The 22,760-nt window shown below is 39.2% G+C and overlaps 1 long non-coding RNA gene across 1 annotated transcript in view; it reads left to right on the forward strand.

Annotated features, from left to right (window-relative positions):
• The window catches only part of LOC148755726 (uncharacterized), a 65,324-nt gene extending 43,251 nt beyond the window's left edge, over positions 1 to 22,073 (forward strand). Inside the window, exon 3 of the long non-coding RNA XR_016018675.1 lies at positions 21,898 to 22,073. This is a non-coding gene — a long non-coding RNA (uncharacterized LOC148755726). The remainder of the gene's footprint in view (positions 1 to 21,897) is intronic.
• The last annotated feature ends 687 nt before the right edge of the window (positions 22,074 to 22,760 follow it).

A 22,760-nucleotide genomic window follows, 5' to 3' on the forward strand; every position in this document is an offset into this window, starting at 1 on the left:
TCACTTTTTGCAGATGACATGATTCTTTATATACAAAATCCTAAAGACTCCACCAAAAAGCTGTTAGAAACAATAAACAAATACAGTAAAGTTGCTGGCTACAAAACAAATGTAAAAAAATCCATAGCTTTCCTATATATACTAACAATGAAATTTCAGAAAAAGAAATGAAAAAAAAATTCCTTTTGCAATTACAACAAAAAGAATAAAATACCTAGGAATAAACTTAACAAAGGATGTGAAGGACCTAAACACTGAAATTTATAAGACTTTTTTAAAGAAAAATTGAAGAAGACACAAAGAAATGGAAAGACATTCCATGTCATGGATTGGAAGAATCAACATAGTTAAAATGATCGTATTATCCAAAGCAATATATGGATTTATTACAATCCCCATCAAAATCCCAATGGCATTTTTTAAAGAAATAGAACCAAAAAAATCATCAGATTTGTATGGAATCACAAAAGACTCTGAATAGCCAAAGCAATCCTAAAAAAAAGAACAAGGCTGGAGGTGTCACACTCCCTGACTTCAGCTTGTACTACAAAGTGACAATAATCAAAACAGCATGGTATTGGCAGAAAAACACAGACCAATACAATGGAATTGAAAACCCAGAAATAAACCCACGTAAATATGGGCAGATAATTTTTGACAAAGGAGTCAAAATTTTTGACAAAGGAGTCAAAAATATACAATGGAGGAAAGAAAGCCTCTCAATAAATGGTGCTGGGAAAATTGGAAAGTCACATGCAAAAGAATAAAACTGTCTGTTTGTTATCAGTCACCATATATCAAAATTAACTCAAAATGGACCAAAGACCTAAATATAAGACCTGAAACAATAAACTGCATAGAAAAAAGCATAGGTACTAAACTTATGAACCTTGGGTTCAAAGAAGTTTTTATGAATTTGACCTCAAAGGCAAGGGAAGTAAAAGCTAAAATAAATGAATGGGACTATATCAAACTAAAAAGCTTGTGCACAGCAAAAGAAACCATCAACATAACAAAGAGGCAACCAACTGAATGGGAGAAGATATTTGCAAACAACACCTCCGATAAGGGGCCAATATTCAAAATATATAAAGAACTCAGACAACTCAACAACAACAAAAATCCAATTAGAAAATGGGCAGAGAATCTAAACAGACACTTCTCCGAAGAAGACTTAGAAACAGCCAACAGATATATAAAAAAATGCTCAACTTCACTAGCTATTAGGGAAATGCAATCAAAACCATCCTGAGATATCACTTCACATCTGTTAGAATGGCTATCATCAATGAGACAAATAATAAGTGTAGAGAGGGTGTGAAGAAAAAGGAACCCTCATACACTGTTTGTGGGAATGTAACTTGGTACAGTTGCGATGGAAAACAGTGTGGAAGTTCCTCAAAAAATTACAAATAGAATTACCATATGACTGACTCAACAATCCCTCTCCTGGGTATATACCCAAAAAATCTGAAAACATTTATCTGTAAAGATATATGTACTCCAATGTTCATTGCAGCATTACTTACAGTGGCCAACAAATGGAAACAACCGAAGTGTCCTTCAATAGATTGGATAAAAAAGATGTGGTATACATACTCAATGCAACTCTGCCATAAGAAAAGATGAAGTACTGCCATTTGCAATAACATGGATGGATCTTGAGATTATTATGCTAAGCGAAATAAGTCAGACAGAAAAAGTCGAGAACCATATGATTTCACTGATATGTGGGATATAAAACTGAAAACAACAAAGGAACAAGACAAACAAAGAAACAAAAACTCATAGACACAGACGATGGTTTAGTAGTTACCAGAGGATAAGAGGGTAAAGGGGATGGTAGAACAGGGTAAAGGGGGTCAAATACGTATATGGTGATGGAAGGAGAACTGACTTTGGGTGGTGAGCGCGCAATGTGATATATAGATGATGTAGTATAGAAATGCATACTTGAAACCTATGTAATTTTACTAACCATTGTCACCCCAATAAATTTAATTTTTAAAAATCAGCAAACACACACACACACACTTTTCTTCAGGGGCTGGAAGGCTGATGTCTCCTGGCTATAGCCTGGCCATTGAGAGAGTTCCTGTTGTCACATCTGATGTCATTTTCTGGAAGTGGACCTTGCTCTGACAATGAGCAAGTGCAGAGTGGATGGGTCAGATGACCACCAAACTGTGGAAAGAGGCAGGACAAGAAAAACCAGGTGACCTGTCCTTTCTTTGAACTGATAGAACATACTACCTGTAACACTCAGTGCATAAGAACTGCATGACTTTATTTTGTATTCCCTTGGGATTCTATTTGAGACTAGGGTACTACGGTAATAATATTATATTACTCTTTTGTGGTTGGACTGGGATGGTAGAAGTGAGGGTGGTTCTGCTCCATCTCTTCTCAGCTGCTCCTCTACCCTCTCCCTATAATAGTGGTCCTGCGTTCAATAACAGTCTGATTGCATTGAGGTCCCAGAGATGGGACAGAACCTGTGGGACCCATCCATGGTCATCATGCCCAGGCCAACAGAAAGAGGGAGAGAAGGTGTCTCACTGGCTCATAGCCAATGGACAGAACTGACTTAATCTTCTAACTCCTTGCCCTCTGTGGACTAAGTCCTCCAGGCCCTCTAGCAAAGCCTCTTCCCCCAAAGCTCAATCTCATTCATAGAGGAATTCGTAGCTCTGAAAATTATAGTATGTCCCAGCGGGTGTGTAACTTGGCCATTAGACTCCACAAGTGAAAACATATCCATGAATGAGGCTATGTAACCATAGAAGCAAGAGGCCTGATTACACATTTTCCATACAGTGACCCCTAATAAAGTGTATAGTTTTAATTTGACTTCTCTAAAATCATACTGAAAATATATCCATCAATAATTTCTCTGTTGAATTGTGATACTGTCTTAGATTATAGAAGTTATGCAAAATTAACACCAGCCCTTCAAATCTCTATTACCCACAAGAGTCAGGAACCACAGGGTAACCCTCCTTCGAATCCCAAGTTGGTTGTATATAGTTTTTCTGTTTTTGTTTTTTGCCTATAATCTCTTAAAAAACAAAACAAACAAACAAAAAAACACCTTTACTTGTTGCAGTGCAAATAATGTCAACCTGCCATGCTGACCAATTAAATACGAAGATGAAGGAGGAGGAAGAAGATGAAAAGAATCATGGCTAACAGCTATTGGGAGCTTATCATGTGTGAAAATCCATGCTAGTAGTTTATGCACAACACTTCATGAATATACATAACAACCTGTGAGGCACACAGTATTATCAGCCCTGTTTTACAGAAGAGGAAGTTGAATCCCAATGGGTAAATTAACTTGCCCAAGGTCAGAGAGATAATCATTGGTATGGGTTCCAAAGAGAGGCACTCTGACCTGAGAGCTTTATGCTTAACCGTTGTGCTTTATATTCTTAAGCATTTTGGATTCTGGGGTTGAAATAAAGGAACACATGATTACAAGTTGGTATCATTAAATATATTACATGTAAACCAGGTCTCTGGAAAAAAAAAAAAAAAAAAAAGCCCTGATCTTTAGTGGTCGTTCATTTACATGGTATAAATATTCCCACTATGGTTGATTTCAAGCCTCCAATGGCTCAGTACCCAGTTTTTACCAATGCCTGCACATTACTGACTAAATATGTAATAGGATGTGGTCTGATGGAGGTTTAAGAGATTTGCATCCTGGAGTTGAGTACCTCTTGACGTATATGCTGCTGTAGCGAGACTCAGTTATTTTGAGCTTCAATTTCCTCCCTCATCTGTAAAACAAAATTTGAGAGAATCAATTGCCTTTACTTTTTTTTCCTTGAAAGTCTTAGGAAGGGTCTATAAAATGTGATTTGACAGTATGACAGTATAGTAGTATTTTTTTAAATGTGAAAATGGGGAAACTGCTAGTCACTGAAAAGGTCACTTTTGAGAAGAAATATTTGGCTTCAAGTTTATTGAAATTCAGTAAATATAGCCATCTATTTTCCTTCCCAGCCCTGTATCTTGTCTAAGTGCTTCTTAAACTTCCTTTCTTACTGGATAATAAGACAATCAAAGTGACTTTGCAAATTCACCTTGGAAGGATTTTGATTTTATAAGGCAAACTTTCTTAAGCTACGATGTTTACTACAATTATTTTCCTTTGTAATCCTATTTATTGTATTGCATATGCATATAAAAGTATTATTCAGAAGTAATCCAACTTCACAAGACTGCCAGCGAGTGCATGGCTACATAAATAAATAAATAAATAAATAAATAAATAAATAAATAAATAAATAAATAGCACGCATATATCAGAAATGGAGATTTCCAGAGGGCATAGGAACAGAGGTTTTTTTCCCTTATCTGTACTGGAGAGGGCAGATTTCTAACAAAGGCATGGAGCGCCACCACCTCACTGGCTTCACTGCCCAAAATGCAAAGGGAAATAAAATGTATGCCTCATTCTTCTAAATATCTAAAAATAAATGAAATTTGTGAGCCCTCAACTATACACAGCATTTTGATTGAGTTTCATAAAGCACGTCATCCACGTTTCCATATACACACCCTGTTAAAATTCTTAGCTACATAGGTTTTCAGTCAATATTTAGAGTTGAGAATTAGCATTCTTTCAGTCATTGGGAAGCGTATTATTTCAGGATAATCTACAATGAAAGAAGAGCTTGATGTTCTCATGTTGGGAGCTTGGATGTCTCTGAGCTTTCTTCTCCAACAGGAAGGTGTTCTTCACCATCCCCTCATTTCTTTCACAAATACTAAAGACAAGCCACCTGCCAGGCAGAGTGAAGGCACGGGGACATTAAGATGCATGTGTTATGCCCCTGCCCTGCAAGAGCCTTAGGTTCCCTGAGAAGGACACTAGGAGAACAAAAAGTCAACACACAAGGTGGCCAGTGCGGTAAGAGAGGAAGGAAGCAGGAGCTTTGGGAAGATGTGACTACCATGTGTGGCTACACTGTCCCCAGTTGCAGGCGACACGCGGGTGTAGCACAACTATATAGATTTTCTCTTGTTAAAATTATTTCCTTTTTATTGATTAGTACAGAATTTTAACAGTACAGGTAGATACATTTAAGGACTCATTTTTATTTTCTCATTCTTGTATTCAACGAAAATTCATACAGTATGTTTGGATTTCTTACCACAAATTCACATGTGCAAAAAAGAATACCTTGCATATTTAATCGGTAGTTCTCCATCTTGGGTACATGGTAGATGCTTTTTTAAAATACCAATGCATGGGCCACTTTTTCCTTGGTGGACAAGGATGAGAGAGAAATCATGAGGAAAGATAGGATGTCCTGAGGAGGGTGAGAGATACTTCCAGAGTCTCTGCTGCCCACACTGACCACCCTCATTTGTGGCACATACTGGCTTTGGGGGGGTTCCAGGCTGAGCCTTAGCTACCCAACTGGTAGGTCAGCACCATGAGCCCGACCACCTGCCATATGATGAAAGAGAGATGTTCCCCTAGCAAGCCCCCTTGAGCCTCAGAAATGATTTCCCACCTGGAGAATTGGTGCTTGAAACCCCCCCAATTAGATAGCCATACCATTTCTAGACACTTAATTTTCTTCAAAAATGTCAGTGCCTCTGAGGAATTACACTAAAAGTTATTGGTGATTTGTGTCATTTGGGACCCATCTCCTGACAGCTGGTTTTAAAATAAGGTAGCACGGCGAATTTATGAGCCTGGGATTCCCTAATAAGAGCTGGAAAAGCTGCAGAAGAGACGCTATGTGTGGCCCTCTCTGGGTAACATCCCTCAGCAGGGGCCTACAGCTCATTCCTGCCAGCTCAGTGCCTCAAAGTAAAGGAATCAGTCCTTTATTTAAATGTCACTTAACACTTACAGTAGTACTTCTACAATTCCATGGACGATGCTCTTTATCTAGTTCTGACCTCTCTGTTTGCTGTCTATAAACTACCTCTTTGGAGCACGATGCATGTCGAGAGAACCGATGAGAAGCAAACAGAAAAATAAAATTCATAAGACACAAATGGGAAAAGGCATCACTGAATCCTTACGGAGTGACTAGCCCAGGTCAATCCCCTGTATGCTATTCATGCAACGTGTACATGTCTGACTCAGAATCATAAGCTTCTGTCCTCAGAGAGGCTGGCCATGGACGGTTCTGTAGAGCTCTTAGCACATTCTGAGTGCTCTGTTAGTGTCGAGGGTATGAGCTTATCTTCAGAGGATGTCTCCTCAGAGGAAGGTGCTATGCAAATACTAGTGTTGCTATTCTTTTAGCACACATTTATAATTGACTTTCTGTTAAACATTGCAGCAAGTTAAATTAATTCAGTATGATTACAGTCATTAAACAATGCCTGGTAATGACTGCCTTCTTATTTTAGCATTCCTCAACCCACTGGGGTAATACCATATAAGGCTTTTGCTCCATTGTTAGATTAATTGTGATGCACAACCTGTGTTTTGCAAGAAAGCACGGGCACGGCTTTATAGCAACCAGGCCGTGATTGAAGGCTGCTGCTGGACTAATTTACCTTCCAGTTTTTCCTATGGCTCTTGCCATTCCACTAGGTACAATTTACTAGTTCATTACAGCATACAAGTAGCTTAAGGCAATTTCTAGCTGTTAAAAAATGAAGTGTGCTTTTAAAACCACAATGTGGGCAGGCGTTCTCCCACAGTTATTCTTCTGACACTGAAATTAATGAAAACAATAAGGACAGTGATGATTTTAACCTGTTTTGGCATTGGTATAGTCACCCCAAGAATTCCCTGCCATCTTAGCATGCAGGACAGAAATAGTTAAGTCCTGAAGGCGGTGAATTAAAAGCTCTGCCTGAGAGAAAAGCAGTGGAAGATGTCCCAGCCAGGTGTGCAGGATGGCTGCCAGGTGTGGATGGAGAAAGGCTGCTCTCTTTAAAACACGCGTCACAATCTAGGTCATCAGTCTGGTGCCACCCTAGCAACTGGCCTGATTCTGTGGAGGACATTGACTGATAACACCCTGCAAGTCAGCTGACTGCTGTGTCATAGCTGCTGCTTTCTGCAGTATCACAACTGCCAGAGCTCCGGTCCTGCAGTTTTCTAGTCGCAGTGCGGCAGACAACTAGGCACAAAGCGACCGAGTTTCAAAGTGTTCTTTTCCTGCTACCACTTAGCCTTCCTTACATGAGGACTATTTACCTTTGTGTAGCCAGCAGCAGAGAAGCAGTCTGAATGTACACGATGGCTTCTAACTTGGCAGCGTGAATTTTCAGCAGAGCAGGTACTGCTCGGAGCCTGGTGGCCAAACTGCCTGGTGGAGCGCGGCTGGTTTCCCACCACCGGTGGGAACAGTTTGGGGGCTTCTTATGCCACGCTGCTAGACCTGCAGGAAAAAGGCTAGGACAAAGGAGACAGTGCCTTTCATGGTTGGTCTGGCCGGGGCCTGTGCAGGCAACTCCACTGAACTGATGCTGTGTGACTCTCCCAGCTCACAGTTAAGGCTGGTCACAGGGGCTGGCGGAGATCCCCAGTCCTCAGTTAGAACACGGTTTAAAGGAGAAGCCAGACTCACTGACCTAAATCAATCCCAGTCCTCTCTGGATACGGGGACAGCTGTTGACTAGCAGTGACACGACCAGCCATCAAGTGGAGAATCGCTGTGACGGCAGTCTGTGTGCAGGTGGAGCCTGGGAGAATGGCAGTCTAATTTCGGTCATCCGATGGCTTCTTCTTATTCTCTAAATAATCGTGCTCGCTAAGTATACAGTTGTCTGGATTAGTCTGCCTTCCACACAGTCTTCATCTGCTCTGGTTGGAAATCACGGTGCCAGGCAAGCCTGCTTTAGTACTGGCTCCTTTCTGCGTGATGCTTGCTATGCAACTAGGATGGGTCACGCTGACAACAAAGAAGGAAAGAGAAAGCATCACTTTATCTTCTCTTGTGATGTTAGCGGAACATAACTCTTCTTCGCAATGATGCCCGTGTGTGTGTGTGTGTGTGTGTGTGTGTGTGTGTGTGTGTTTTAATTCATCTGATCGAACAGCCTAACAGATATCATCATGGATGTGGTTTATAATGATTTGGAAAAAAAGACAGCCGGTGGAGACGGCGATTTGAGACAGCAGCACATTTAGGTTACTGCCAATTCGAAACACTCTGGTTTGTGAAGCCGAGCCCTAAGGGACAAGCCTGGTAACTGAGAAACAGATCGTAGATAAAGAAATAAAAATGACAAGCGTAATGGAGGGTCTACGAAGGGACTGTCAGAGCATCAGTTCATGGATGGCAATTGCACCAGGCTGAGACTGAATAATTCATAGATTGAAATTACCCTGCTTTCACCTTTCCATTTAAACCAGCATGATCTGAATCTCTAATAAATTTTCAAGATAAAGTAAAATGCCAATTTGAATCTGAAGAGCTTTTCAAACCAGATGCTGCATCCCTGAATCTTTCGGTATCTTTCACAATTATCCTGTGAGAACTGCACTTCATCACGAAAGCACCATTACCAGGGAAAATCACTGTGATTACAATAGCAACAATAGAATACCATCAAATGATCTCTAATTTACCTAATTGGCTAAGACTGACTGTGTGGTTTTAATGCCCACTGTGTGTCACCATGCCTGGCACCCATGGATCTATCTCGCACCGGAACAAAAGTGAGACAGTGTATGTAAGACCTTACCTCTGAAAGCCTAGCCAACAACATTCTCCTAGGTTACAGTGTCTCTTGTATTTGGTTTGCATTTTTGCGTTTCTTTTTTTTTTTTTTTTCCCCCCGAAGCCTATACCCCAAATGCCTGTTTGGGAAAATGGTGAGCCTGTCATGGATTTGGAGCTGATTTGTTGACACGGGACAGCACCGTGTTGTTCATTTATATACTCTCTTTATTTTAATGTATAGAAGCGTGTGTTTACCAAAGGGAGGGAAGAGTCTGTTCTGGGAGAGTGGTTTAAAAATGCAGCCAAGATGAAGTGTATGTCTTTGTCTCTTTTTTGAAATCCCTGTCTGCTTTCAGGTTAGAGGTCCTTTCAGGGAATTATAATCCTGGTGTGATGTGTTAAAAATTTCTCATATTGAAAAGCAGCTCAGGAGACACATCCAGTAATAGCTCTTGTGCAGCCTGTATTTAAAAAGCATGTATGTTTGACTGAGTGATTAAATGAAGCTTTGGTACAACTTTGGTTGTGTTTGTGTCTGCCTGCTCTCTAGCAAAAGCATAACCAAAAGAGAGAGAACTTTTTCTTTGACAGGCTGCACGGTTCATCTCGGGCTAATTGTGCTACCTGAAAAAGTGGCATGGTTCATAAAGCCTCATTGGAGAACAGACTGTAATCATTTATAGGCACAGTGACTTCTGGAATTACCCTCAGTAGCATGAAGACAGTATGTGGGTTCCAATAGTCACGTGACTGAAGTTTGATTTTTTCTAAGGTAGAATTTCTGAGGGATGACAATCTTTGGGGAGAAGGTAGGTCTGAGACTTACCTGTCTCAAACTGGGAGTATTTTGTTTGAGACCCTGAGGTCTGATAGGCTCCTTAATCCGTTATCATGGCTTTGTCCCTTCCTGCACCCCCACAAATACCTTTGTCAGAGGAGGTAAGTTGTATTTCTAATCATTCGTATAACTGATTATGTTCATTGTCTTGTTTCAGTGGGTATATGCTTTCTGTGCTATACTTTCTTTCTACTTACTTTTATTCTCACAACCCTCAGGCTAACTAACATTTTTTTGTTCTGTGCTGTTTTAAAAATACAAATGAAAATGCGTCGTTTTTAAAAAGTGATTTAACTATAGTTTTTTGTTCACTTTATCTAAATGCATTCAAGGTTTTAATGCTTTTCAAAGGAAAGAGGAAAACAGTTTTACTTAGTAAATAGTTTGTTTAAAAATAGTAAGCAATTCACTAAATGCCCATTATGTTACCATATTGTTTTCTTTAGATAGCCCACATTTCTAATACTATTATTCTTACCTTTCCAGAAAGTGGCGTGGCTGTTGATGACAGAGGGCTTTTCACATATCCACATTGCCTATGTGACAGTCTTTTCTTTTTTATTAACAAACAAACAAAACAACAACAACAACAACAGAAACATAGCCTGGATATTCTGCAAAGGGCTTTTAATTTCTGGCATTTTAAAGCTCTTCAGTAGTCAAAGTCTGAGCAGGGTAATTAATCATTGATTGAGCAAACTGGTTTACATGTCTGATATTTAAGTAATACAGGTATCCTAAAAATATCGAAGAATCATTGAAAATCAGATGTTTGTTATACTTTTTTGGGACTCAAATCCATTGTATTCACTTGATAAAAATAGCAAATTTGAAACTGATAGCTTTTATGATTCAAGCATTTATACTTTATATTCTTAGAAAATCAGGGGTTTGTTTCATTTCTTTAGACTGTAAGTGCCACTAAGACTTATCATTTGCTAGTGCTTACTGATATTGAAATTCACCTGTTTTGCTACAAAAAAGAAAATATTCATCATATAGATGCTGCTAACTTAAAAATCTTGAACTCCACTAGTTCCCTGAAACTAAATTTTCTTTTCAAACTCTATTTAAGTAATTAAGTGTAAACAAACATAATATTTTAAAATAAGTTTATTAGATAACTTTTAATCTATTATTGATAACTATTACCACTATTTATGGATATATCTTAGAATGCTCTAATCAGCATAGCATAGGTACCAAAGACGACAAGGATAACCACAATTGCAGGTAATTTGAAAAAAATAATCAACTGTCAAAAATATACTATTAGGGGTTAATTTGGGTGAATCTCAGACAATCATGGTTCAACACTACTTTGTAGCTTGTTTGTTTTGTTTTGTTTTGTTGGTGGACATGAGAAAGATAGGGAAAAAATTATGTCCTCCCTCCTTGTTCTGAACTCCCAGTCACTGCAGAGCATCAGCTGCAGTTACAAGGAGTGATTTTAAAATTTAAATACCCAGAACCACACTCATAGAATCCATAAGAATGCTTTGTGCTTTAAGATAAAATGCGTACATTTTATCACTTGATAATTGCAGTCTTTTCTGGACATTATTTTAGATTACATCTCATTATTAAGGTCCAACTTAGAGGGGAAAAAAACCAACCAACATAACAAAAAAACTCTTCAGGGACAATATATATTAATCTCTACTTAGTATCTGTTAACTAGGAAACAGATACTGTGGTGAATAGATGCATTCACATATAGTCAAATGGAATATTCATAGTTGATATGGGATTTCTCTAACATGTAACAAGAACAATAGCATAGTATATATTTCCCCTAAGATTTAAGTGTATAGTAATGAAACATGCCTTTATCACGTACCAGTATACTAGGCTGCCAGGTGACACAAAAGAAACAGGTAAAGATAAAGCACTCTTGTTATTCGGTGAGCTTTTTAAAATGGCATGATAAAAAAAGGTTGAAAATCTTGTGTCTGTGTACTGTCTTTTAAAAGAGCGTCTTCTCTCTAGTAAGAGAATCTCTCCAACATTTTATTCTAAAAATTTGCAAACAAACAGAAAAACTGCAAAGTTGTGAACACCCATTAAGAATCACTTAGATCTTATAAATAATATTTTACTGTCCTTGCTTGATCATATATGCTATACCCAACTATCCACCCCTCTGTTCATCCATTAATCAATCTTAGTATTTTGATGCATTTCAAAGTATTGTTGACATCAAATACATTTTACCCCTAAGGATATGCCTGCTGAAGTGTTTAACTTCAATATTTGTTTAGTGCTTTCCTTTAAGTAAAATTTATAGATGATGAAGACAGAATTTTGAAAAGCAACATACTGTTATTTCTTATGAGTTGTTCACTATTTCTTTAACATGATGAGTGGTTGGATGCAAACCCTCATGTTCTGTGTTTTAAATTGGAAGGTACAAATCCCCCATTTGTGGTAGAGAGAAACAGGTCCTTTCCAGTCTCAATCCCCATCTCCCAGGTAAACCTTTACCCACAGAGCAGGGAACCACTGGTAAGTCAGCATCAGTATTGGGATGGAGGAGGTCTCAGGACATACATTAATTTCCAAGTCTCTTCCCGTTTTTGGACAAGCTTTCCTTTCCTTCTCCTTCAGGCTCATGAAAAGTTATCCCATTTGTCTTTGAATAATTACTAGCTATTCTCCTACTTGGGTTCTTCTCTGCCTCTTGCCTTGCCTCCCCTACTTTGCCCATTCACCTTTCTCTTTTCCACTTCCTCCCTACTCCTAAATTTTTTCCTCAAAGCAAGGGAACAAATCTCTTCATTTTTCAAGTCATTCTACTACATTCAGTTTCAAAGAAACAGTTATGGGAAGCAAAGATAGGGGTTTAAAGAATCATGAAAACTTTAAAGCGTTCAGTTTCTCTTGGTCTTAATAAAAACAAATGAATTAAGGATTGCCCTCTCAAGACCTTTTCATGCATTCATCTCTTGAATCCAGTCTTGTGGATGAGATGTATCCATTCCTCTCTTAATTGAATCCTAAATCAGGCTTCTCTAAGATTTGTATTGGTATAGCTCCTAGGATCGAGGACATTCTCCATACTTCCAAAATCTGCTAAGTTTTGTAGACTGCAGCATCTAGTCACTAGCCCTGGTCCATTGCATGTCTATCCAGTAGTAGCACAAGGCCTGTCTTTTAAGTTATGCACCTGGCCCTGAAACCCCACCCCACCCTCACCCTGCGACGTGGTGAGGAAATTTTCAAAGCTCCTTTCCTCAGTCTTTGGTCCATGTGCACATGGCAATCGCCTTCTAGGTGGCTTCTCCCTCAGGCCATCTTTGTCCATTCAGTTCAGGATGCCTAAAGCTTTTATTAGATATTAAAGATATCCTTAGATAGTTCCAGCTAGGTCTATCTTCAGCTGGAATTCCACCAATTTGCCTATTTTTATAAAGCATTAATTGGTTATAACAGACTGATTAAGACTTTAGGCTCTGTAGGAAGATAAACCTGGATTGTAATTTGTGTTGCCATCTAACTAGCTTGTTACTCCAGGCCAAGTTCCTGAACCACTTTAAGGTTTTCTTCAACGGTTGCTGGATTAAATAAAATAAATAATGTACATAATTATATATTTTATTAGCTAGATATAATGTATTTGACATAGTGCCTGGCACCTACTTGGTGCTCACTACATGATAGTGTCACTATTAGCAGCAGCAGCATTGTACCAACAGACGGTGCCATCATCCTAGAACTCAACTGACTCTCTGTTAGTTGGGGCGATCTAATAGATCCTGGCTGACTACCCTCTCTGCCTATGCTCAGATTTGCTTGTCTTGATGTCCCATTAAAGTCGCCCCTCCTTTTTCAGGCCTAAAAATATCCTCAGTGTTCAGCTCAAGGTGGAGCAGAAACAGCCCAAAGAACTCCATGAAGGATGAAGCGCTTCTGCGTGAGCGCTCCAGGTTTTCCTCTGAACGAGACTGCCCTCGTTCTTTCAGAATTCTATATTGGAAACTCAAATTGTGGAATAGCTACCAGCCTAAGTTTAATTTAATTTTAACAAAAGAAGAGGCACAGGATCTTTTCCTCTAGGAGGGCCGAAGAGTAGCATCGTGGAAGATTCATTTTCTACTGCCTCACCTCCTAACCCTTTCCATTCCACCAAACATAGCAGATGACTGAGGATCTATTGGAGAAATACAGCTTTCAGACCCAGCCAGGGGTCCCCTGCTTTGGGCCTCTCACTTTTGAGGGCCCTGCTTTGCCTCTCCACTCTCATTCCCTGTCACAACCCTCCCAATGGGAAAGAAATCTGGATTCCCACACACATCCTTGTACCTCCTGGCCTGCACAGCTGAGGGTGAACTGTGTATGCACTCCTAGGCTTGAGAGGTGACAGAGGAAGCAGCTGGGGAGCTGCCTCGAGTGAGCCGGACTATCCATAAGTGTGAGAGAAACCATTTCTAATGCAAGAAAGAGCTGGGAGTGGGCAGAGGAAGGAGTCAAGCCAGAGGCGACTGCCCATACTGCTGCCCATTCTGACAATGAACACACCAGAGCACGGAGAATCCTAAGTTCAATTCTCGTCTTAGGAAGGTGTATCTGTTAGGGTAAGAGAGTAGAATTTATTTTTTAACATCATATTGGCATGATTTGTACCTTTTAAGTATTTAAAAATATGGTATGGAGGTTTCCATTTGTACTCTTGCCCAGGCCCTGCAAATGCTGGGGTCAGGCCTGCACCTGAACTAGCTTTTGAAGATCTCAATTCTTCAAAAATGTGATTGGTTGGTCATTGTTACATTAGTGGGCAAGTAAATCTTTACTGTTAGTGCACAAGGAAGAAGGCTGTTTACTCACTAAAATCTAGCGAGCCCATTCTCTAATTGAGTTTGTTATTCCAAAAATTTTCTTGAAATTAGTAAATTCTAAAAATGTGAAGTTTCCACTTCACATTTTCATATAGAACATTCTATATGTAAAAAAGTGAAAATAGTTCCTCTCTCTTTGTCTGTCTCTCTCTCCTGGCATACCAAAATGGTAAACTGATGTTTGTACTTGACCTAACCAGAAAACCAGCGGCTAGCTGAGTTAGGTAGATGACACTTAGGATTGCCACATTGAAGGGTATGGACCCAACAGTGCCATTTTATTGAGCTACCCGAACATAAGATCTCTCTTTCACTACACTGAATTCAATATTCAGTACTGAATAGGTGAGTGTAAAACAGGGAAGTTAAGAAATTAATGCCCAATGGAAGGAGAGTTGTTGTTTCATAAAAATAAATCCTGGAATAAATGTGATAATTTTCTCAATTGGGTTTCCAAAAGAAAATTCTAGGGACAAAAGGAGATATAGGAAGTAGGGAGAGGGAACGTGTCTGGGGCTGTGCAGGTGTTTCGCCCACAAAAATTGACAGACATGTTAATGTCATATAGTCCAGCACAACAACCCACTGGGGCAAATATAACAGAGTCTGGGATTTGAATCCTGATTTTAATGCTGTCTGTGTGACCTTTGATGAGCTTTTAACCCCTGTTTGTTTCGCAGTTTCTTCATTTAGTTAATATTTGCAAAACACTCAGGAAAGTTGCTAGCATGTAGCAGGTGCTACTGAAGCTTTTGTTAAATAACACAGTAAAAATGAAAGAGGAAGAACTTAAAAGTCCAGAGAGGTTGTTGCGTTGTTCCCAATCATACAGTGAATCAATGAAAGATCCACCATCCAACACAGATATTCAAATATCAGTCCTATTTCTGAAAGTTAAATGTTGCCCAAGAACTCATTTTTGACAAAAAAAAAAAAAAAAAAAAAAAAAAAATATATATATATATATATATATATATATATATATATATTTGTGTCACTTATTATATCTCTAAAGAAGAAACAAAAAGAACTTCTAAAAAATACAACAGTATGTTGTCCTGATAAAGGTTTAAGTTTTTGTCCTTTCCTCTGTTTCTTATATGTTGCTTTTCACACTATTATTTCCTTTTCAAGTTAACTTCTTATTCCAGCCAATAAATCTGCCAAGATAAGTCACTACTTCATTTGAGTGAGTTAACGAGTCCAGAAAAAGGACCAATACCTGCCCCACACACACCATCATTACACTGTGCACTGAGTATCATTACAAAAGTAATGCAAATACATGGAAGAAATTGGGAAAATGCACAGAAGCATAAAAAGGAAAATAAATGTCAATCATAATCCCACCACTCTTGAGACAAACACTGATTGTCTATGATACAATCCTGTGTGTGTGTGTGTAATAAATTCTAAAGCCTGGATTTAGATTGCACATTCCTCTTTGTAACCTACTTTTAAAAAATGAGCATATCAAGAGTGTTTCCAAATCACTGAAATAATCTTTAAAAACAGAGCCCTTTAATTGCTGTATATTATTTCAATATACAACCCCATTAGCTAGATAGTTAAGTTTTTCCAGATTTAGACTATAATACGTGAATTGAATGACATTAAAAATTGAATGTGGCAGAATACAAGTCTGTCAATTAAGTTCGTGAACTTGTTGCAATGATGTTGCTAACCTTTTTTGATATCAGAGGGATTATTCATTATGAATTTGTACCAACTGGACAAACAGTTAACCAAGTTTACTGTTTGGAAATGCTGAAAAGGCTGCGTGAGAAAGTTAGACAATCTGAATTTTTGGCCAACAATTCATGGCTCTTGCATCACGACAATGCACCAGCTCACACAACACTGTCTGTAAGGGAGTTTTTAGTCAGTAAACAAATAACTGTATTGGAACACTCTCCCTACTCTCCTGATCTGGCCCCCAATGACTTCTTTCTTTACCCGAAGATAAAGGAAATATTGAAAGGAAGACATTTTGATGACATTCAGGACATCAAGGGTAATACAACGACAGCGCTGATGGCCATTCCAGAAAAAGAGTTCCACAATTGCTTTGAAGTGTTGGTTCGAAGACTAGGAGCTGGCATCAGTGCATAGCTTCCCAAGGGGAGTACTTCGAAGTTGACCATAGTGATATTCAGTAATGAGGTATGTAGCACTTTTTCTAGGATGAGTTTGCGAACTTAATTGTCCGACCCCATATATTGAGAATAAACTGGGCTTGTTTTCTAGGCCGTGGGTTCATTATAAAACAGTAGAGGTCTTTCTTTCCTTTTCCTCCCAAGGACCCACATGGAGCTTTGAGTAATGGCCATCTGGACTTTACTTGGTCCCATGGGCAAGTCAACAGGCCCTTCTTTTCAAAAGTGTGTGCTCAGGGAGGTGAGTCAACTGGGAGTCCTAGGGTGGAAAAGATTAGAGGCTTTGACATTCTAGAGTCAAGAGGGAAAGAGCCAGTCTAGAAGCAGAAGGGTGGGGTATTCCTAGACTGGGAATGAGGTGGTGATTTCTCAGGAGGAAAGAAATCCTTGGGAAACTTGGCGGCAGGTGGTGGCATCCTGGAGGTGGCACAACCTGAAAGGGGGACGGTGAGATACTTGGGGACTACTCTACATTCCTGGGACTGAGTTTGGTCCAGAGGGTTTGATGTCATCAGCAGAGGAGCTGGCCTTTACAATACGCATCAAGCCTACAGAGTAAACCTCCTAGGAACTACCTTTCCTAAATTCTTGTACTGCCTTAGCTCAATGATTCTCTACAATCCCAAGGGATGGAAGAGGAAAACTCAAACTTAGAAAACTGATGGAGCTTCCTACCAACCTAGCTGGTGGTGATAAACCAGACGTATTCTGTTTAGAAAGACTATATGCTACCCAAATGTCAAGTGGACTTCACGATTATTGTCTGGGTAACTTCGTATGCTTGATTATCTACTTGGGATACATTCTTAGAAAAGAAATTACTAAAAAAAAGGATTTCAAATAATTTGTTTTATAAGTTTCTGTATTTTTCAAGTCCACTAATTCTTCTGTTTAACCCTCACAAAAGATTCTTAGAGAAAGAAGGAAAAGCAAAATTAGCCAAGTTTAATTAAGTATAATCGATCATTAAGTATTAATTTCCATTTATAATCTACCCCATCCCAGAAGACTTCAATTACTGGATTACTTTATTGATAAACTGAAGAGATAGTTAATCATGTAAGCAAACAACATAAACTTCCACATGAGAAAGTGACATATACTTTATCAATTATGCAGACTGTCAAGAAATTATCTAAATGACTGGAAAGAGATAGGCACTAGAATAAATGTAACTAAATCTGAACTGGCCCCTCAGAACCTGCTGAAAATCTCTTAGTGGCTTCTCAATCGTCTCAGGGTAAAAACCAATTCCTTGGCAAACTTTCCATTTGCATGACCGTGGGCAAGTTACTTAACTTCCCTGAGCTTCAATTTCCATTTCCATAAGCAGTGGGTAATACTAGGACTGATTTCATGGGTTGTCAGGAGAATTAAAAGTATCACTCATGTGATGTGTTAGAAAAGTACCTGGCACTTCATGAGTACTGCGTAACTATAACGAGCGTGCAGCATGCCACCTAGGGCATGCCTCCTTCCCGACTTTCCAGGGTCATCTTTCCCTGCTCCCTTCACTTTAGGCCCCAGCTATATTGAAATACTTGTTATACTCTAACCTTTTCTCACTCTCTTTTTCCTTGTCTTTGTACCCTGAAATGACCTTTGCCCCCTCCTTCTAGAGAATTCACCTATCATCCTTCCAGATTTAGTCCTTCTGTTATCTCTCTCCTTGTAAAACCCTTCAGTCTGAGCTGGGCACCTTTCTGATGTTCACTTATGAGACTTAGCGGAGTCTATTTTAATTAGTGCTGCTGAATCCCATCCCCAGGTGAGCTCCCTGAGCTCAGGGAAAATGCCAGATTTATTGTTGTTTCTCTAGGGCCCAACCCAGTGTGGCCCATCAAAAACACGCAATGATCATTAGCTGAATGACTGCCTTTGTCATAGGATCACTGGGGGAAGAACGGGACTGTTGGCATTTGTAGAATGTTTTCACGCATTTTCAAACATTTGATTTGTGTGGAACAAGCAAGCGAGGATAATTCCCACTTTTACAGATGTGGACAGTGAGGCTCAGCGAAGTAAAAAGCCTTTCCCAAGATGTCATCGTACATGAGAGCGGAAGTCCAGTTCCTCTAACTCCCCTCCTGCCAGCACCTTTTCTGCATTTCACAGCTCCATCTTTCTAAAGCCGTCTCTAGAAGACACCATGTGTGCTTTTGACTAACAGCTGATCTCTCTAAGTAGGAGTAATACGAAAATTAAGAAACGGCAGTGGAAAATCTGGAGACCAACGAGCTCATTGGAAACGTGGAGTAGGCTGAAGAGGGTAAGGAATAAAGAAGACTGGGGTTATGGAGCGGTGATTTGGGGAGGTGAAAGAATGGGCCAGGGTGATGTACCCTGCCTCTGGGTTGGAGAGCTGAATCAGAGACTTCTTACCATCATTTGACAGAGGTCTTTAAGCCAACACCAATCATTCTGGTGCCCTTTCCTTCCTGTCTGGGCCTCAGGACACTTTAAAACCTGCCTCTGTGATTCTTGCCCACGGTGCATGGAGGCCATTCAGGCTTTACCAACCAAATGGAAACTGGCTAGCTGCCCTTCACTGTCCTCTGATCCATGACGACCTTCCCATTCAGCAGCTGTGATTGATGGCGCATTAGATATCTTTCTCTGCTACACTGTCATACTTGGCTTTTAGAAGATTGGTGAGGCAAGATGGATCCATTCTCGACCACAGTTGTACGTATGCTCAAGAAGAATGAACGCTCTTCAGAATTTCATGCCCCAGATACCAGTAAGAAAGGGGCTATGACAGACAATGTGTAATTTCATTATCTCTCCCTGGAGTCTCTAATTAAATAATGCTTTATTAGAAATTTTGTAGAATTGAGCTGAAGTGTTCTTTCATGCTGCCTTTCATTTTCAATCCCTTCTGCTTTGCAAGCTAGATAATGGTCATCCTTTGTATATTATTTTTCCAATTTCAAACTCCTCTCATATATGTTATCTCATTTGTTCCTCACACCCCTGAACTTGAAGCATGCAGAATTTAAACAACTTAAATGCAGATGGTGAGCAAGCAGATCAGAAACTCAGTTCCTAACTGCAGACTTAGGGTTCTTTCCTCACCCCTCTGAGGATATTCCTACCAGGACCCATCTAACTCTCAGCCTCAGGCGAGCCTGTGGGACAGTTAGTGGAAGCATGGGTTATCATTACTTACAACTTAAAGTCTTCTGAAATCAAGTTTTGGGGAGGAGAGGACAGAGTGAACTTTTACACCAGTTAACGAAGGCAGAGTCCCCTTTCAATTCTTATACCATGAACATTAACTATTTTGGCAGAATAACTATAAATGATCATGAATTGCAGTCTCAAAAAAGATTTCATACATTTACAATGATGGGCCTTTATGCTAAGGACAGTTGATAGTAGGAAGGCAGCAAGATATTGCGTAAAAAGCCTTGAACATGGAGTGAAACAGACCAGGCTTTCCACTCAGCTTTGCCAAGGACTGGCTGTGTGGCCTTGAGAGTTGTTTTTTTTTTTTTTTTTTTCCTTTCTTTGGACCTTAGTTTCTTAACTTTTACAATGTAGATAATAACAACTACTTTGTAATTTTGTGTGAGTTCACAATAGGAAATACCTCTAACACTTAGAACACCAGCTTATGAAAAGATACTCAGTAAAAATCTGTTGAATGGGTGAAATGAATTTGAGATAACTTGCATAGACATAACTCTAACTTTCAAAGAGCCTGGTGCGTGGTGAAAACAAGAGCTTTCAGCTCTCAAAACTCTACAGAAACACTAGGAGCTAATAAGTTTCCCTAAGCTCATCTAGTCCTGTAATGAAAATAAATGTGTATGAAAGAGATGATTTGTTTGGTTATTGTGAAACCAATCCCAATTCTCATTCCGGTCACATTTAAAAGACCACAGAGGGAGAAAGTGTCTTTTATATCATCTTCAAACATGGTTAAGTAAAGGGACTTTACCCCAAGTTTCCTCATGCTTTCTAGCTGACAAGTATTGGCTAGCCAGAATCTTTGGTGGGTTTGTGAAGTTCAGGCCACTGGTACATCTAAATTGCATCACATTTGCAAATCTTGTGTAAGTTCACAATGGCATATTGTCTGCTCTGCTCCAGGGCATGAAGGATTGTCTGGAAAAGGTTAGCTGCTGCCATTACGGAACCTGGTGCAGCCAAGACTACAGTGCAATATGAAGCAGAAATAAACCCTGGGCTCTCCACACGTTTGCCAAGTGATTTACAAATGCGTTTACTTTAGAAGTCAGCATAACACATAATCTTGTATAATATTATGTCTAGGGAAGCTTTGTGACTCTGCTGTAAAAAGCCCACATCATATTCAAGTAATTACTTCCCATCTACCTAATAGGGGCCTTGGATCAATTTTTAACTTTATCCAAATGCATTTTGGTAAATTAAACACATCTTGATTTCCAGATCTTTTACTTATACCTTGGTTATCCTGTTCTTTTTTTCTTTTTTTCTTGACACACCTGAAGCTAGTTTTGAATAAGAGCAACAGCATTACCCTTAGAACCTTTAAAAGAAAAGTGCTGTTGGGAAATTTTCCAATGAAGTAGATAGAGGGGCAGAAGGACCGACGAAGAGGGGATCAGAGGGGATAACCATCTTGTCTTGCGCTGTATTGCACAGTGCTGTGACAGGTATGGAAGTTATAGGTTTGAAATAGTGAATCAAATAATCATAGGCCTAATCAAATCACCTGATGCACTTCAGGCAACTGAATGTCTAAATATTCTAAGACATATAATATTGAATATTTCTCAACTTGAAGATCTTCAAGGATAGAGGCATCACTGTCTGCCTCAGTAGCCTGACTGGAGGGTTAAAAGTTTTTTGGTTTTTTTTTTAACTCATTGACACAGACAACAGTATGAAGTTACCAGAGGGTTAGGGAGATGGGGGGAGGTTGAAGAGGGTAAAGGGAGTCAAATATATGGTGATGGGGGAGACTAGACTTTGGACGGTGAGCACACAATGTAATACACAGAGAATGTATTATAATATTGTATACTTTAAACGTATATAATCTTATTAACCCCAAAACATTTAATTAAAAGTTTTTCTTCCCTGTATCCAACTGAAACTTCTTTTGTCTTCTAAATAATAAATGAAAAATAATTGATTGGTCTTCCTGTGGCGGATAAATATAGATTGATAGCTCCAACACCCATTCCTAATCACGTTTTCCCTTCCTGGCTCCACTATAGAAGCTAGGAAAATTAACTATTCACTTTTCCAGCTTCCTTTGTAAGTAGATGTGATAATGTGAAAATTCAGGTTAATGTTCAGGGGGTGAATATCTGCTGGGGTTGGTGATGGAGCTGGGCTCTGTATAAGCTTTTGTTTTCCTAATAAAACATGACAAATATAAAACATGACGATACCACTTTTCCTTCTTTTTGTCGTAAATGCAGATGTCATGCCTGGAGCTATGGTAGCCATCTTGGAACCATGAGGGGAAAGGCCAAGAGAATCACAAAGACATTGGTCTTACATTTTTGAAGTCTTGAACCATTGCCAGCAACCATTAACCTCCAAACTTTTACCGTGTTTTCCCGAAAATAAGACCTAGCTGGACCATCAGCTCTAATGCATCTTTTGGAGCAAAAATTAATATAAGACCCAGTCTTATATTATATCATAATATATTATGTTATATTATTATTATTATGTAAGACATGGTCTTATATTATAGTAAAATGAGACTGGGTCTTATATTAATTTTTGCTCCAAAAGATGCATTAGAGCTGGTGGTCCAGCTAGGTCTTATTTTTAGTGAAACACAGTAATAAGAAAAATCCATCCCTATTCCTTTAAGCCACTATCATTGGGTTTTCTATTATATCCACAACTGATCTCAATGCTATCTGAAATGCACCATCTAAAAGACTTCATGTGGCTGAAGAGTCATAAATCCATTCAATGTCTCAAGGTGGACTCTGTTCTCTAACTGTACTTTCATAAGTTCCTCCCTTCCTCAAATCAGGTTCATGAAGACATTTGTTCCTTTGTTGCTTTTCTCTGTTTATTTAGGTTTATGCCCCTCTCTGCTGCTGCATCCCTAAATCTGCTCCATCTTTAAAGGCACATAATGGTCTGTAGTCTACCCTAAAGACCAAGCCCTACACAACTCCCCAGTAAGACACTTATGTGTGGGCACTGTGTTGCCTAGACTTTCCTGTGCAGCCTCACTGGAGTTACCTTTTCCATTGTCTCTGTAAATGCATTTACACTTGTTAAACCACATGTCCTATTTTGTTTTGTGTTGTATCCGTGT

The sequence above is a fragment of the Rhinolophus sinicus genome, chromosome 14 (genome assembly GCF_057876585.1).
Source record: "Rhinolophus sinicus isolate RSI-liver-muscle chromosome 14, RSI-T2T, whole genome shotgun sequence".
NCBI lineage: Eukaryota > Metazoa > Chordata > Mammalia > Chiroptera > Rhinolophidae > Rhinolophus > Rhinolophus sinicus.